The sequence below is a fragment of the Cryptomeria japonica genome, chromosome 2, assembly GCF_030272615.1.
Source record: "Cryptomeria japonica chromosome 2, Sugi_1.0, whole genome shotgun sequence".
NCBI lineage: Eukaryota > Viridiplantae > Streptophyta > Pinopsida > Cupressales > Cupressaceae > Cryptomeria > Cryptomeria japonica.
Window position 1 is genome coordinate 514746065 of NC_081406.1, and position 19806 is coordinate 514765870.

A 19806-nucleotide genomic window follows, 5' to 3' on the forward strand; every position below is an offset into this window, starting at 1 on the left:
CAGTATGCAACTAGATTAATCCTTTCTAATATCTCAAAAGGCCCAACATAACGAGGTGCAAGCTTAGTATTTTTCCCAAACCTTATGGAACACTTGTGTGGCCTAACCCTTAGGAAGACTTTCTCTCCCACCTCAAACTTCCTTGGTATCGTGCTCTTGCCTGCATAACTTTTCTACCTATCTAAGGCTTCCTTCAATATTTGCCTAATTTCCTTAGTTTTCATTTCCATTTACTTCAACATATCTGGTTCAATAATTACTCTATCTTCAAGACTATCCCAACTCAAAGGTGTTTGGCATGGCCTACCATACAATGCTTCAAAAGGTTACATTCCCAAATATATTTGATATGTATTATTGTAAGCAAACTCTACTAGAGGTAGGTAATCTTCCCATTTCTTTTGTTGGTCCATGCAGTACATGCGAAGTAGGTCTTCCAAAATCTGATTTGTCCTCTTTGTTTGACTGTTAGTTTTAGGATGGTATGCAGTACTAAAATTTAGTTCAGTTCCCATAGTTGATTGTAGAGTTGTCCAAAACCTTCAAGTGAATCTAGCATCTCTATCTGATATGATTTTCTCTGGCATTCCATGCAACCTAAATATTTCCTTAACAAAGCACCTTGCCAAGGTAGGTGCATCATCCGTCAGATTCCCTGGTATAAAGTGTGCCACCTTAGTGAGTTTGTCAATTACCACCATTATTGTATCATGCCTAGACGGTGACATGGGAAACCCTTACATAAAATCCATGCTAATAACTTGCCACTTGTGTTGAGGTACATCATGTAATTGTAATAATCCAGCTAGATGTCTATGCTTTGCCTTTACCCTTTGATACTCCAAACATTTAGCCACATACTTAACGATGTCATTCTTCATCCCTTGCCAAAAGTATAGCTTCTTTAGATCTACATAAAGTTTGTTAACACCCGAGTGCCCTGAGTAAGGGGTATTATGAGCCTCCGATAAGAATACCTTCCTTAAGTCCCCTGAACTAGGAACATAGATTCTATTATTGTATCTGAGAAACCCATCTTCATCTAATGTATACCCTTAAACCTTAGGATCTATTGGATCATATTCTAAAGTCAATTTGACATGCTCATACCATGGGCCATGTCCCTTCTCATCTATCACTTGCCTTTTGAAAGTAGTTTTGAATGTTGCTATAGTCATAAAGTGTCTCCTCCTACTTAAAGCATCTGCCACCCTATTTTCCTTCCCTTTAATATATTCAATTTCAAAATCATATTCACTTAGAAACTCTAACCACCTTCTTTGTCTAGCATTTAAGTGGGGTTGGGTAAAAATGTACTTTAGTCCTTGGTTATCTAACTTTAACTCAAAGGGCTTCCCTAGTAAGAAGTGTCTCTATTTCTATAGGGCATGCACAACCGCTGCTAACTCTAAGTTGTGGGGTACATAATTAACTTCATGAGTCTTCAGCTTCCAGGATTTGTAAGCTACTACCCCTTCATCTTGGATAAGTACTCCTCCTAAACATTCAATATAAGTGTCAGTTATGACTGTGAAGTATCCATTCAGATCTGGCACCTTTAAAATGGGTGTTGAAGTTAGTTCCCTTCAAAATTTGAAATGCCTTATCACTTTGCTCTGTCCACACAAACTTTTTACCCTTTCTCTGCAATGAGGTGATGGGGTTTTCTATCTTAGAGAATCCTTCCACAAACCTCCTATAGTACCCTGCTAGCCCCATAAAGCTTCTTACCTCTGAAACATTTTTAGGGATCGGCCATCTACTATTGCCTTTATCTTATCTGGATCAACTGTTATTCCTTCTTTTGATATTATATGCCCCAAGTAGTGAATTTTTTTCCTTGAAGAAGGCACATTTTGACAGTTTCCCATATAACTTATGTTCCCTCAACCTTTACAAAACCATTTGTAGGTGTACTAAATGTTCCTCCTCATTCCTAGAGTAAATCAAGATGTCATCTAGAAATACCAAAACAAATTTGTCCAAGTAGTCATGGAGTACACTATTCACTAGGTTCATAAATGCAGTTGGGGCATTGGTTACACCAAAAGGTACTATTGTGAATTCATAATGCCTATATCTAGTCCTGAAAGCTGTCTTCGGAATGTCCTCTTTAATTTTGAGTTGATGATATCCTGATCGGAGGTCTATCTTCGAGAAAACTACTGCTCCTTTCATTTGGTCAAAAAGATCCTCTATTCGAGGTAAGGGATACCTATTCTTTATTGTGACCTTGTTCAACATCCTATAGTCAATGCATAATCTTAAGGTTCCATCCTTCTTCTTAATGAATAAGACTAGTGCTCCCCATGGTGATACACTTGGCCTTATTAATCCCTTAGCTAAGAGTTCCTCTAATTGCATTTTGAGTTCTTGTAATTTAGTTGTGTTCATTCGGTAAGGTGCCCTTGATACTGGTTCAACTCCTGGTAGTAAGTCGATAGAAAAGTCAAACTTCCTTTTAGGGGGTAAGCCTGGTAATTCTTCTGGAAATACATCCTTGAATTCTCGTAAGAAAGGGGTATTTTCAAAGGTTGGGGTATTTTCCTCTTCTCCTTCATCAATTCCAACCATATAGATTAGGCCTCCTCTTCTTCTTTCCTTCTTTAATTGCATGGCCGATATGGTTTCTATGTTAATGGGGTTAAACTTTCCTTGGATTTTGACCCTTTTCCCCCAATCATCCAAACATTCAACAACTTTTTTATAGCAATATACATTAGCTTGATGATCTATTAACCAACTCATTCCAATAATTACATCATATAATCCTAGGGGTGCCACATAGAGATCTACCCTTGTTTCAAACTCGGGAAACTATACCCTTGCCCTCGAGTTACTTCCCTGGTTGCCTTATCCCCATATTGAACCATCCATGATGACTCCATTTTATTAATTTTTAATGCATATTTTCTTACTAATTTAGGTGAGATAAAACATTCAAATGACCCAGTGTCAATTAGAATTGAAATTGGTTGTTCAAATAGTGTACCTGTAGTTTCCACGGGAACATTCTGGAATCTTGCTCTTTGGTTCCTAACTGCTGCATGGATTCTTTGTTGAGGCCCTTGTTGTGGTTGATTGGCCCTAATTTGACCTTGCATATGACCATGCAAAATTGATTTGTCACTCTCTGAAGAAACTTATGAACTTTGGTCTGTCTCTCTCTCTCTCAGAGATTGTGTTAGGAATATGTTATGCAGAATCTCTTATGTAGCAATGTTTTTTTTGATGGTCTCTTCTACTAACATGGATGATTTTTCCTCATATGATGTCAGGATAATGTCGAGCCTTCCATCTTCGGGTGCCTTGGAGAGGTTTTCACCCTCAAATACGTCCTTTCTTTTCACTTTTTTGGGGTCAGACAATGCCATAGTATGGTTTTCACCGTAAAACCCATGATTTGTTTTTATTTTTATATTTTTGCTACTCGAAGGCCCAACACCCTCACCAAAATATGCCATGCTATTGAGTTCTATACTGTATCCCGCCTTATGGTCCCCAAGCAGAAGATCGTCTGGTATGCCTAAATAGTTGATAAAGGCTTCATCATTTTGGAAAGTGTCGAATTGTAAAGGTCCATCATGGTCCTAGTCAATAAATTGGTGGTGAACAAGGGGAAGGCCTTCAATATTTTCAAAGTCAGTGGGTGTTAGGGTGCAGATACAGTTATATTCAGGTATGTCAAGGTAGTTGTCGAGGTCATCGTTGGAACTCTCCTCATATGTCTCCATAGTGAACGAGTCCAAATTATCATCACTAAAAGTGCATTCCAAAATAGGTGTCCTCATTCTTTGTGATTTCAACCTAGAATCTAAAGACAAAGACTATGTATGATCCTCAAGGGTTTTTTCTTGACCAACTTTGAATTTTCTATGAAATTCCTCTTCTTTTGTGGGTTCACTTAGTTCTCTGATTGTCCCGGTGAGTTCATAATTATTGGAGGATTTTTCTGAACCTCATTCCCATCCATTAGCATCAGTGGAATAGTGGCTCTCTTGTTGATCATTAGGAATCCTGATTTGCAATGCTTCTTCTTATTTGTGAGTGTTTACCTTGGAAGAGATGAAACCAAGCCCTTTTGAGCATTGATTTTCAAATGTCAATTCTGGTTGCAAAGGTTGAGTGAAACCTTCCTTTCTTAAGCCAAGAGGACTTTTACCATCGCACCCAAACTTTTGTAGGATCTTGAATCCTTTGTCATATTTTTCACATGGTATGTTGATGTGATCTTGTGTACCATCTTCAGGGTCTTTGTAAAGCATTTTGTATAGTTCTTCTTCTTCCATTTCACCCCACTTTTGGAATATAGTAGGATCCCATTTTAGCATAATGATAGATACCTGTTTAGAAGGATGTGGTCGTCCACATTCTTTTGGTGAACTCATGACTTGTTGTAAGCACATGGTTTGATTTAGAGTGTATTAACCCATGCCTTTGTCCTAATATTTCCCTTTAAGCTCACCTTTCTTAGATGTTGAAGGTTTTAATGATTCAGGGTCAATATATGTAGAAAATGGGATAGCTTCTCTATTAATTGGAATTATTGTCTTGGCTTTTGGCCTCAAGTTATTGCCATATATAAATGGATTAGGATCACCATTAACTGTTACTTCAACTCCATTATGAGGAAACCTAATGCGTTTATGGTATGTACATGGGACTTATCTCATCTCATGAATCCATGAACATCCTAGCAATATGTTGTATGTGAGATCGAGGTCTAGGACTTGACAAACCACATCCTTCGTAATTGTCCCAACTCTGAGAGGTAAAGTGACTATGCCTTTGGATGAACACTCTTCATCATCATATGCCTTGATGGTGGTTTTGTTTGTAGAATTCATAGCTTTATCTAAATATCCCAATTGTATTATTGTGTTCAAAGTACATATATTGAGACCAGCTCCTCCATCTATTAGGACTCATTTTATTTGATGTTTGTGCAGGAAGGCTTCAATGTGTAAAGGTGCATCGTGTGGTTGGCTTACGAAGGTGTCATCAACTTAAATAAATGTGAGAGAATGTGGAATGGAAAGGTATCCCACCATGACATGAAACTGGTCCACGTTCAGATCAGTGGGGATGGAAGTGTCTCTAAAAGTTTTGTCAAGAATGGCTTTATGTGCGGGGTATATGCCTAAAAGCTCTAGGATGGAGATAAGTGCGGGTGTCCTCCCTAACTATTCTACTAGATCATACTCAATTTTGGTTGATGAGGAAGAGGTGGTTTTAGCTAGAGCACCTTGCAAAGTGATCTTAACTTGGTGAGTTGTGACATTACATTCAGAGGTAGATTCAAAAGAAGGTCCAATGACTTTTAGGACAAATTTGAGTCTTTGGGTAGAATTCTCAAGCATTTTGTCCTTTATAATAATGGCAGAGACATAATTGTCCATCGAATTGTGATTAATAGTTGAATCATAGTTATAGGATGCTTTGGTATAGTACGTCTTGTCATCTATGGCTTTGTCTTTTCCCTTGTCATGTTTAGGGAATGGTGTTGGCATTATGTGAACCGGTATGATGACATAATGATATTATGTGTTGTCATTGATGTCAATAAGATGAAGAGAAGAGAATTGGTATAACACTGAGAATCGGCATTTGTGCCAAAGTGAAGCGGTGTGTTTGTTCAAGGTGAACCGACATATGGTTATGGGAACTGGCACATGGAAGAGTTGTATGACTACCGGTTGGTAGTCTCAACTTCAGGATTTTCAGTTGAAGTGCTTCAAGCCTATGTGGCTCAACCGGTGACTTTGTGTGATGATTTAGAATGATAACGAAGAACGAATCTTGTTGCCACATAAGTCTTGTGTGCGTGAAGGATCTTGCATGAAGGAGATTGTTCCTATCTACCTCAAGAATGTGTGAAGTGTGTAAACGGTGATAACATGTGATGGGTTATCAGCCGCCATGAAATCGGCAGAAAATGAATGATGGAGAATGTCTTGAGATTGGATCAAGACTGTTGCATTTAATGCAGTGTGCTCAATGATCAGGATTGAACCATTTGAATTCCTTAACCTAGCAGGTTTAGGATTTAGGGTTTATGCTACTGACCTATCTATTTTCCTATAAGGTCGATGTTGTGATTCTTTCTAAGGTTGTTGGTAAAAGTTGTGTGTGTGTATCTAAGAGAAGAGATACGTGATTCTTGCTGAACTAGAGGAGAGAAGAGATACCTACAGAGTGTAAGTGCAGAAGGTGAAGAGGAGCTTAAGAAGATCTGCATTGGCATTGAGTGTTGTTACCAGATCATTGTAATACCTGTTGATCTCTAACCACCTCAACAGTTGGAAAATACCTTAACAGGGTAGCTTTAACTGGCTTGCTATAAATCCTTTAACAGGGTGACTCAAAACCATTGAGTTCTTAAAATCCTCTAACAAGGTAACCCTTAATAGGGTTTAACCCTTAACCAGGTATTCTAGCCATCCCTTAACTAGGTAATCCCTAACAAGATTGGTTCCTAACATAACCTATTGTATCAGTCTTTAACCAGACAAGGCTCCTAATAGAGCGGACTTCTAAAGAGTTCAAAAACAAGCTTGTGGGTATTCATCCCCACCATGGTTTTTCCCAGTTGGGTTTCCATGTGAAAAATATGTGTGTCATGTGTGATGTCTTCTTCATGTGATGCTATGTTGTTTTCTGTCAAGCAGTGAATCATGTTGATCTAGTTGCTTATATGCATATCTTTGATGGTAGATTACCTGTTCATGCATTAGGGTGAAATGGAAATGAAGTGTTAGATTATATCAGAAGATAAGTGTCAACTAGTTTATGCTTGTCTCAGTTATTCTAGGTTTTGCCAGTTGTACTCTGTTTAAGGATCGGTGTTACTGTTTTTCTGTCAATGCATAGTGTCTGCTGACAAACTGGTTTAAGAGTGTGTTTTTGTCTCTACTGATTCAGCCCCCCCCTCTCAGTACCCGTTTGGTACTATTCATTCATCATTGAGTTATCAATTGGTATCAGAGCGTCCTCCAGGTTCTGTGTGTTATAAGCTTAACCACTTGAGGTAAAGATCCCAGTCTAATAATGAAGAGGGAAGGTCCAAAGTTTAGCAGAGAAAATTTTAGTATATGGAAAGACAGAATGAAGATATACATCAGAAGCATGGGTGCTCAACATTGGAGCTATGTTGAGAATGCCTATGTTTCCCCTACCAGTACTCTCACCGATGACCGAAAGAGAGAGATGTAGGAGAACGGGCAAGTCATGGAAGCCCTAATTAGTAGTTTATCTAACATTGAGTTTATTGATGTCTAAGATAAGGTAAATCCCAAAGAGGTATGGGATACTCTTGAAAATATCTATGGCAGTGACGAGCATGTAAAACAAGCTAAGGAAGAAAGCCTTAGAGGGAAGTTTGAAGACATGTGGATGGTTCAAGGTGAGACCATTCAACAGTATGGAATAAGAATCAAAACCATTGTTGGAGATAACAACAGTGCAGGTGGTAAAATGGAAGATTCCACTGTGGTAAGCAAAGTCTTGAGATCCTTATTACCGTTCTATGCAATAAGGGTTGCTGCTATTCAGGAGCTGAGATCAATAGACAAGACTAAGGTATCCCTAGACTCCATCATTGCAAACTTGATAGCCTATGAGCTAAATAGCTTTGATGGAAGTGTTCGAAAGACTGAATCACCTTTTAAAGCTTTTGTTGTACCATCTAGAAAAAGAAAAGAAGCTAGCACTAGTGGTGAAACAAGACAGAGCAGAGAAATGGATGATGAGGAGATTCTAATGGCATTTGAAGCTCTCCTTTCTAGGAAACTTCCTAAAGGAACTGGCAAATACAGAGGTAAGCTTCCTTTGAAATGCTTTTCTTGTAACCGGATAGGACATATTGTTGTAAACTGTCCTAATGGCGATAACAAGGACAAACTAGAAAGGTTCAAGAAATTCAAAGGAGGAAACCGGAGAAACTATTTTGTGACAGTTGATGAAGGTGTCACAAATGAAGAATTGGAAGAAGAAGAAAATGAAGACATTGTGTTTGTTGTTGTCAAGGAAGATGTGTCAGACAAGAAGGCTCTTGTCTCCTGGTTTGATAATTCCAATGAGTGGATTATTGACAGTAGCTATTCTCACCATATGACTTGTGATCAGAGCAATTTTCTATCCTTGGAAGAGTATGATGGTGGTGTGGTTCACTTTGGTAATGATGCACCATGCATGGTCAAAGGTAGAGGGTCCATCTCTCTAAATGGAAAGAGTAGTGCTAACAATGTGTATTGGGTTGATGGTCTCAGACACAACCTTCTAAGTGTTGCCTAGCTGAATGACAGTGGTCTCACTCTAGAATTCAGGAATGGAGTGTGCAAAATCAAAGGAAAGAATGGTGAATTGGTGGCCACCGGCATGGAGACCAAAGGTAACCTATTTCAGCTGAATGCAAATATAAGTACATCTCTTATGGATAAATTTGATGATAGCTGGATATGGCATAAGAGACTCTGCCAGGTAAACTTTGATAACATTGTGAAGGCTATTAAGATCAAGGCAGTTAGAGGGTTGTCGGTGCTAAGAAAACCGGATAATTCCTTGTGCAGAGAGTGTCAATTGGGGAAAATGTCTTCCTCAACCTTTAAAGGTAAATATTTCACTGCTAACAATTTGCTTGATCTTGTTCATATTGATTTGTGTGGCCCTATGAGAACTAGGAGTGTGCAGGGTGATAGGTACTTCATGATTCCCACTAATGACTGCTCAAGAATGATGTGGGTCACAATCTTGAAAGATAAGTCTCAAGCTTTTGTAAAGTTCAAAGCTTTCAGAGCATTAGTGGAGAAGGAAAGTGGTAAAAGGATCAAGTGCCTGAGAACTGATCAAGGAGGGGAATTCACTTCCGGTGAATTCAATAAGTACTGTGAAGAATGTGGCATCAAGAGGCAACTATCTGCCCCTTGGACTCCATAGCAAAATGGCCTAGCAGAGAGGAACAACCGGACTATGGTTGAAGCAGCTAGAACCATGTTGATTCAAGGAAAGGTAGCTCACACCTTTTGGAGAGAAGCGGTAAGCACTGCAGTCTACACAATGAACCGGGTACTCATCAAGAAAGGTAAAGACAAAACTCCTTATGAGTATTGGACTGGTAAGACACTTGTGGTTTGCTACTTTAGGGTATTTGGTAGAAAATGTTACATCAAGAGGAGTGAACATCAGGGCAAGTTTGAAGCTAAATGTGATGAGGGAATATTCCTAAGATATTCCACCAAGAGTAAAGCTCTCAAGTGTTTCAACGATAGGACTCAGAGAATTATGGAAAGTATCAATGTGAGAGTTGATGAAACCTCTGAGAAACCGGAGGAAACTGGCAGTGAGCAAGTTGTAAATGAACTGGTTGCAACCTTCTAGGAACCGGTTGTTAGTCAACCAAGTACCAGTAGTAGTGTTCCTGAACCGGTGAATGTTGATACTGATGAAGATGAGGATGAAGAGGAAAAGCAAGAAGAACTAGTCAAGACTATTCCTTGGTATGTCAAGCCGAATCGTGATCCTAAGCAGATCATAGGAGATAAAGATGCAGGAATCCTTACAAGAAGAAAGTTCAGAGAAAACTCATGTATGATCTCTGAATTTGAGCCTAAATCATTCAAAGAGGCTCATAAAGATGAAGACTGGATCAAGGCAATGGAAGAGTAACTTGACCAGATAGAGAAAAATGGTACATGGTCCTTGGTACCCAGACCGGAGCATAAAAATGTCATTGGTACTAAATGGGTTTTCAGAAATAAGTTGAATGAGGATGGCACAGTGATTAGGAACAAAGCCAAATTGGTGTGTAAAGGATATGCCCAAGAAGAAGGAGAAGACTATGGAGAAAACTTTGCTCCTGTAGCCAAATTGGAAGGATTTCGTATGCTTCTTGCATATGCAGCTTTTAAAGGTTTCAAAGTATATCAAATGGATGTAAAATCTATATTCCTAAATGGTGTACTTGAAGAGGAGGTGTATATAGAGAAACCAGATGGGTTTGCCCTATCTGAAGATAGTGACATGGTATGTAGGCTACGTAAAGCATTATATGGTCTAAAGTAGGCACCTAGAGCTTGGTATGAACATTTGCATTCCCATCTTGTGAAGATTGGATTTGAGAGTACAAGTGAAGATAGCAATATCTACTTGAAGTCTGAAGGAGATCAGATCCTGATCTGTGAGGTATTTGTTGATAATATTATCTTTGGTGGAGATGAAGAAAGAGTTTGAGATGTCACTCATAGGGAGATTAAGTTCTTCATTGGACTGTAGATCCAGCAGATGAAAGATGGAATCTTTATCACTCAGTCCAAGTATGTCAAAGAGGTGTTGAAGACCTTTGGCATGGAAGATAGCAAACCGGTTGGTACACCAATGGTGACTGGTTGTAAACTATCCAAAGAGGATGACTCAACATTGGTTGATGAGAAGGAATACCGATCAATGATTGGTAAGTTGCATTATGTAGTGCATAGTAGACCAGATATTGCACATGTAGTTGGCATTACTACAAGGTTCCAGAAAATCCCAAGAGAATCCCCCTTGGTTGCAGTCAAGCAGATTCTTAGGTATCTAAAGGGAACTATTGATTATGGATTGTGGTATCCATATACCAAGGATTTCAACTTAAAAGTATACACAGATGCTGATTGGGAAGGTAATGTCGATGACCAGAAAAGCACAACCGGTGGTGCATTCTTTCTTGGTGGTAGACTGGTCTCATGGATGAGTAAGAAGCAGAGTTCTATCTCTCAGTCTACAGCGGAAGTAGAGTATGTTGCAGCTTTCATGAACTGCACTCATACAATTTGGATGAAGCATGCATTAAATGGCTTCAAAGTTCCTATATCTGAACTGGTAAGTATATTTTGTGACAATACTAGTGCAATTAATATCTCCAAGAATCTGGTTTTACATTCTAGAACCAAACACTTTGAGCTTAAGTATCATTTCTTAAGGGAAAAGGTTCAGAACAAAGAGATTGCATTGGAACATGTTTCCAGTAAGGAGCAGTTAGCAAACATATTCACCAAGCCTCTCCCAAAGGCTACATTTATGTACTTAAGAGGTGAATTAGGGGTGTTGCCCCTTCAGGAGGTAAACTAAAGGTATATGCTCCACATCAGTCAGGTATTGCATAGTCAATTTTTTCTTCAGGATTGATGTGTTGAAGGATGCTACTCCTCAGGGGGAGCAGCATAATGGAATAGGGAATCTTGTGCCTCCACTTTGGCATTGTTGTCAAAGGGGGAGAATATGTGAAGCAGAGAAGATATCTACAGAAAATGGAGAGAAGATGTGAAGCAGAGAGATATCTTTGTATATTGCCATCAATGCCAAAGGGGGAGATTGTTGGCATTATGTGAACTGGTATGAGGACATAATGACATTATGTGTTGTCATTGATGTCAATATGATGAAGAGAAGAGAACCGGTATAACACTGAGAACCAGCATTTGTGCCAAAGTGAAGTGGTGTGTTTGTTCAAGGTGAACCGACATATGGTTATGGGAACCGGCACATGGAAGAGTTGTATGACTACCAGTTGGTAGTCTCAACTTCAGGGTTTTTAGTTGAAGTGCTTCAAGCCTGTGTGGCTCAACTGGTGACTTTGTGTGAGGAGTTACCATGATAATGAAGAATAGATCATGTTGCCATGTAAGCCTTGTGTGCATGAAGGATCTTGCATGAAGGAGATTGTTCCTATCTACCTCGGGAATGTGCAAAGTGTGTAAACGGTGATAACATGTGATGGGTTATCAGCCGCCATGAAATCGACAGAAAATGAATGATGGAGAATGTCTTGAGATTGGATCAAGACTATTGCATTTAATGCAGTGTGCTCAATAGTCAAGATTGAACCGTTTGAATTCCTTAACCTAACAGGTTTAGGGTTTAGGGTTTATGCTACTGACCTATCTATTTTCCTATAAGGTTGATGTTGTGATTCTTTTTGAGGTTGTTGGCAAAAGTTGTGTGTGTGTATCCAAGAGAAGAGATAAGTGATTATTGTCGGACCAGAGGAGAGAAGAGATACCTGCAGAGTGTAAGTGAAGAAGGTGAAGAGGAGCTTAAGCGGATCTACATTGGCATTGAGTGTTGCTACCAGATCATTGTAATACCTATTGATCTCTAACCACCTCAACAATTGGAAAATCCCTTAATAGGGTAGCTTTAATCGGCTTGCTGTAAATATTTTAACACGGTGACTCAAAACCATTGAGTTCTTGAAATCCTCTAACAAGGTAACCTTTAACAGGGTTTAACCCTTAACCGAGTATTCTAGCCATCCCTTAACCTTGTAATCCCTAACAGGATCGGTTCCTAACAGAACCTATTGTATCAGTCTTTAACCGGACAAGGCTCCTAACAGAGCAGACTTCTAAAGAGTTCAAAAACAATCTTGTAGGTATTCATCCCCATCATGGTTTTTCCCAGTTAGGTTTCCACATGAAAAATATGTGTGTCATGTGTAATGTCTTCTTCATGTGATGCTATGTTGTTTTCTATCAAGCGGTGAATCATGTTGATCTAGTTGCTTATATGTATATCTTTGATGGTAGATTATCTGTTCATGCATTAGGGTGAAATGGAAATGAAGTGTTAGATTATATGAGAAGATAAGTGTCAACTGGTTTATGCTTGTCTCAGTTATTTTGGGTTTTGTCGGTTGTACTCTATTTAAGGACCGGTGTTACTGTTCATCTGTCAATGCACAGTGTCTGCTGACAAACCAGTTTAAGAGTGTGTTTTTGTTTGTACTTATTCACCCCCCCCTCTCAGTACCAGTTTGGTACTATTCATTTATCATTGAGTTATCAAATGGTTCCTTAAACATCTCATGTTCTTGATTGGATGAATGTCCTTCAATCTCAATGTCATCTCTATCAATAAGATCTTGTATGAGGTTCTTCAAATGATGGCAATTTCCTATTTTATGTCCCTTGCTCTTGTGATACTCACAGTACTCATCATCATTCCACCAATTTGGTTTGACCTTTGGTTCATATGGAGGATTGTCTAGAATTGTTATTATCTTGTTTGCCACTGGCTTCTTGAAAGTTGATTCAAGTGGTTCTCCCAATGAGGTGTATATCCTTCATGGTTTGGAAGTTGCTTTAGTATTCACTTCATTGTTTGTAGAACTTGATCTTGAAAGAATGATTTGGGGTCTCACTATGTTAGCATTGACAACACCATCATTTACTATGTTCTTGTTCTTGTTCCAAAATCATCGCTTGTCTTTTCCTTTAAAGTCCTCTTTGTTTTCTTTGAATATCTTAATGACACCTTGTTGAATTAAGGCCTTCTTTGTCTCTAACCTTTTTCAATGATGTCCTTGAAAGTGGACAAGAAAGCTTTTCTCAAGTCATAACCAATGTTTTTGTTGACATTATGTGTAAACATCTCTACCATTTATTTTTGTGGAATTTCACAAGACCGTCTGATAGCTAAATTCCTCCATCTTTGTAAGAATGATGAAAACAACTCGCCGTCCTTTTGTTTGGTGGTGCACAAAGTGGTAATTGATATATCTATCTCTATGTTGTATGATGAATGTTGTATGAAAGCTTCCGCTAGATCACCCCAAGATTTAATTCTAGGAGGAAGTTGGGAAAACCATTCCATATCTTGATCACCTAAGCTTTGTGGGAACAATCTCATCAAGTATGTTTCTTTTGTTGCTACCTCAATGCAAGCTATGAAAAATTATCTTATATGTGCCTTAGGGTCTCCTTTTCCTCTATATTTATCGAACTTTGGTGTGACGAAGTGTGTAGGAAAAGGAGGCATTGGAATTCTTTTGTCAAATGGATAGGGACATATGTATCTCATTTTGTAAGCTGGCTTTGGTGTTTTAATGTCCTCCATTTTCTTTTGTAAGTCATTTATTTGTTGTTCCAAATTGTTCTTGGGTGGAGACCGACTTCTTGGACCATATCCCATGTCTAAGCCACTGGGTGGAGGAAGAGGATACTACATATATGGATGGTATTGATCATAAACATGTTCATATGGAGGAGGTCTATAATGATACTGCATATGAGAACCACCTGGTATAGAGTCATAATGAGGAATCGAATGTCTTCTTTGTCCATGTATATCATATTCTATAGGCATGTCATGAGTTTGTTCTTGTGTGTTGCCCCCAAATTTGACATGGGATTTCCTTTTGTCCAAATTTTGAGCATGCCTCTGGATATCCAATTGCTTTTGAGGTTGGTCCTTAGCATTGGTATGCAATTGAGTGTATTTATCTGCATAAGACCTCCATAATGGTTTGCATAGATGGAGTTGTTCATGAGATGCTCTTTCATGAGTATCATAAGCTTGACCATGTGTATTTGGGACCTTAGGTTTTTAAAACAAGGATGATGGTGACTCAGGCATGAAACGTGGTCCTCTAGTACCTCCACTATTAGGTCTCCTTTGATCCACGTTGAGTTGAGTTTCTTGCATAGGTCAATTTTCCACTATTTGAGACATGTCAAAATCATGAGGTATCTTAGCTCCACTTTGTGCCATCACTTGTAGGAAATATTGTCTATCTCTTCTCATGATCTTCTCAACCAATCTATTAAAATGGAGATCCATAATAGAGTCTTCCACTTCTATTGAATGTACAGAAATGTTGTCCATATTGTCATTGTGTGTATCATTGTTGTTTGTATTATCCATGTTCTTAATATTTTGAGTGTTTCTATAAGTGTCCATGTCAAGTAATGTGGTATGATCAGAATTGAAGAAGATATCATTGTCGTATTCATAGCCACTCATGTGTGCGGACTCTTGATCCTCTTTATCTTCTCTCCTAGATTTTTGGAAACGGATTTCAACCATGAACTAGGTCTTGACCAAGATGTGTGAGACTAGATGATAATGGAAAGAGTATGGAAGACCAATAGTTGGATGGAATGTAAATTAATATGAGGTGTACTTGCAATGTCCAAAGTGTAAGACCAAGCATGTAATTAGTAGAGTAGGTGTGGCTTCCAAAGAGATGATAGTTTCTCTTGATGAGGTAAGTTGACCTTGACTCTAAGTAAGACCAAATGAGACCCAAAGGTGATAGATCTTGATGAGGGACCACTTAGCAAAATATTGTTGTATGTAGTGTGTTGACAAAGTAAGATGAGGACAAGCAAGTGACCTTTTGACTCAAGTTTAGACAAATGTGAATGTAATGCAAGGCATAAGGAAATGATCAACTTTGTGAGACCCAAAAAATAAGCTGAATGCTAGATGAAAACCTAGAGAAATAACCTAGGAAGCTCAAGAATTCTGAAACTGATTGCTCTTGTTTGCTGGACTATAAGTTTTTTTAATAGTGAACACAGACGTGCATGTATACTTCATAGACATGGTTTTCCAACACAGACGTGACTAGACATTGCATAGACACTTTTTCTGAGAATTTTGTAAAGGCAATTTTGCTTATGATAACACAAACGCGTTTCTTTCCTACACAAACACGTTTCCAAAATCTGAGTGCAATTTTTCCAATTTGTGAAGTTGTTTGTTGTGACCAAATCTAAACTTTTGACCATTTTTTGTGACAAGAGGACACAATATTGATGAGGAATCAATGTTTGCAGGTGTTTAGACTCAAAATAACTCAAAGAAAAGTGTTTTGTTTGATTTAAAAAAAAATTGCATACACTTGAAGACACAAAAGACACAATGTTTTGATGTTTGATCTTGAATGTTTTGAATGTTCAAAAGAAGACAAGCACAATTCTTATGGTTGGCCAGGACAATAGTTGTTCATCCCACGTGGGGTTTCCCCCGAGGCTATACTATTCAAAGCAGATACTTAGATGCTTGACCCCACTAGTTCCACTCTCGGCACTCACTTCTCCGAGGCAGCCAAGCACCAATCCCCACGAAAACTCCTCGTGGCAAACTTTGTATCTCTACTAAGAACTGAATGTGTGTGGGCTGCTCCATAGGTCCGAACTCTTGCCCCAACAACTAGAAGGATTTTGTCTTTCTAAGACAAAAAGGTACTAGTATGTAAATCTGCAAGTGTGGTCATACATGCGGCACTTTCAGCTCTATAAATACAGAAGGCTCCCAACTGGTAAGGGTTATGCCCTACAACTGATCAAATAAATTTGATCAAATTGGTTTATGGAGAGACATAGTGTCAGTATAAACTAATATGCACATGTTACCCATGGCTTTCACTATGGATACAGTTATTTATAGTGGTTTGGAAAAGGTGGGTTTTCCTCGAAACCACTTGGGTCGTTCTCTCCTCACTAGTAGTCCTAGTGACCACATGGGGAGACAAGCCCTCTAGAGATTAAACAAAAAGAGCCTATTGCTCAAGACACAAAAGATGATGGTTCAATTTTAGTGCACCAATTGAATGATAACTCAATGATGAACGGATAGTACCAAACCGGTACTGAGAGGGGGGGGTGAATCAGTACAGAAAAAACCACAATCCTAAAACCGGTTTGTCAATAGACACTGTGCATAGGCAGACAGATAGTAACTTCGGTCTTAAATAGAATACAATTGGCAAAACCCAGAATAATTGAGACAATAATAAATTGGTTGACACTTATCTTCTCATACAATCTAATACTTCTTTTCCATTTCACCCTAGTGAATAAACAAGTGATCTACCATCAAAGATATATATATATATATATATATATATATATATATATATATATATATATATATATATATATATATATATATATATATATATATATATATATATATATATATATATATATATATATATATATATATATATATAAATAGCTAGATCAACATGATTCACCGCTTGACAAAAAACAATATAGCATCACATGAAAAAGACATCACATATGACACACATATTTTTCATGTGGAAACCCAATTGGGAAAAACCTCGGTGGGGATGAATACCCACAAGCTATTTTTGAACTCTTTAGAAGTCCGCTCTATTAGGAGCCTTGTCCGGTTAAAGACTGATACAACAAGTTCTGTTAGGAATCGATCCTATTAGGGATCACCCAGTTAAGGGATGGCTAGAATACCCGGTTAAGGGTTAAACCCTGTTAAAAGTTACCTTGTTAGAGGATTTCAAGAACTCAATGGTTTTGAGTCACCCTATTAAAGGATTTACAGCAAGTCGGTTAAAGCTACCCTATTAAGGGATTTCCCAACTGTTGAAGTGGTTAGAGATCAACAGGTATTACAATGATCTGGTAACATCATTCAATACCAATGCAGATCTGCTTTAGCTCCTGATCAAGGAGATTAAGCGGTTAGCAATTGTTTATAAATAAGGAACTGTTGATAAACAATGTATGCGGGAAAGTGTATGCACAGGGATGCTACATAGTGATTACTGAGCACAGAAGCTTAAAGACCTATTTGAATAACAGAGTATAGAGCCCAACAGATGGACAAGATAAGTCCTATTGTATTGAGCAAATAAGAATCTATTTTAGCATTTTAGATGTGAAGTTGCAGATAGATTTTTATTACTGTTATTTTGTGAAGTGACAAAAAATCTCTTAACCGAGTGGACTTAATAGTCTTATTTGTAAACCCTCTAGCAAGGTGACATTCTGATTGAGTGTTTGAAATCCTTTAACAAGGTCACTTTAACAAGGTGAAGATCCTAACAGATCTGAGGGAAATCCCTTAACCGGGTCACATCTAGTAATGTGTTTGTAATCTTTAACAGGATTTGCTTTTAACCGAGCATACTCTAGAAGTGTATATTTCTTAGTGGGTCCAAAATCCCACAATGGTTTTTCCCTATTTGGGTTTCCACGTTAAATCTGGTGTTATGAGTTTTATGATGTTTATATGCTTTTGAGTTTGCATGTTTAGCAGTTTTGGTTATATTACTGAAGTATATGTTACCGAGGTTGAATCTATTGTTTTTATGGAAGGTTAAGTTTGTATGATTCACCCCCCCCTCTCATCTTGTTAGCTATTGAATCTGTACTTAACATTAAGTATTAGAACTATCAATTGGTATCAGAGCTTTGGACTCCGGAAGAAAAGTTTAAAGGTACTTGAGGAAAAGATCCAAAGATGTATAAGAGGGATGCACCGAAGCTGAACAAGTCAAGTTTCTCTACATGGCAGAAAAGGATGAAGGTGCACCTATCAGGAGTTGGAGAATATGTTGTATACTATCTAGAAAATGATTTCATTAAACCGAGCACCTATCCATTGACAATGGAAGAGATAAAGGCAAAGCAAGAACATATCCAAGCAATGATTGAAATAACATTTGCATTGACCGAATCAGAGTTTAATGATCTAGAAGGCTGCAATGATGCAAAAGCAATGTGGGACAAGCTCATATCTGTGTATGGCGGTGATGAACATGTTCAAAAAGTAAAAGTGGATACTCTAAGAGGACAACTTGAATCTATGAGGATGAATGAAGGTGAGAACATAACCCAATACAGTACAAGACTAAAGGAGATTGTCAATCAAATCAAAGGAGCGGGTGGAACTATTGAAGAAAAGAATACAACAAGTAAGTTGTTAAGAACCCTTCTACCAGCTTATGCAATCCGGGTCTCTGCAATCAATGAATTGAGGTTTGTACCCAATATGCCAGTTTCTTTAGATGCTACTATTGGTAAGCTACATGCATTTGAGTTAAGTAATTTTGATAACAATGGGTCATCGGTAAATAAAGTGGAATCTGCATTTAGTTCTTTTCATATTGGTGAATCTGATGATTACAATGATAGAATGAGTAAGTACACTAAAGGAGATCACAGTGGAGCAAGTGAAAGATTTTGTAAGAACATGGAGGAAGTACACAAACTGTATGAGGTAATCAGAAAGCAAGAAGAGTTTGAAGCACTATTAGCCAGAAGGTTACCGAGAGGCAAAGGTAAGTATAAAGGAAAACTACCTTTGAAATGCTTCAATTGTGATAAGATAGGACATATGGCTTCGAACTGTCCTGACAAAGAATCTACTGAAAAGAGAGATTACCGAGATGATAAAGAGAAAGATAATCATTACAGAGGACACCGAGACTTCAGAAGAAGAGATAGAAAGTCATGCCTAATAGCTGATGAGGAATCCAATGATGATAAATCATATGAAACTGAAATAGAGGAAGTAGTTTATGTGGCTATCAAAGATGGATCAGATGAAGAAAGGTATGAAGAAAAGGACTTAATGTCTCACATAAATACTAATGATTCTTGGATCATTGATAGTGGATGCCCACAGCACATGACAGGTGATAAACACAAGTTTGTTATGTTAGAAGATTATGATGGAGGCTATGTAAGATTTGGTAATGATGCACCATGTCCAGTAAAAGGTAAAGGATCCATAACACTTCTTGAAAATGGAAAATGCAATGATGTTTATTGGGTTGAAGGTTTGAAATACAATTTGTTGAGTGTAGCATAGCTAAACAATACAGGTTACCAGATAGAATTTCATAAATGAATTATCAAAGTTCTTGACAAGAATGCAAAGTTAGCTGCTACCGGGACACAAACAAAAGGTAACACATTTCACCTTGACTCAACTCGGAATAAGTGTCTGTATGCAAAGATAGATGATACATGGTTATGGCATAAAAGGTTTTGTCATGTAAATTTTGATAATCTGATCAAAATAAGCAAGAAGCACTGAGCAAGAGGTTTACCGAGTCTTGAAAAACCTAAGAATGCTATGTGTCAAGGATGCTAGATGGGTAAGATGACAAGATCAAGCTTTACAAGTAAGTCCTACACTTCTAAGGGAATTTTAGATCTTGTGCACACTGATCTTTGTGATCCTATGAAAGTTCAAAGTTATTATGGTGATAAATAT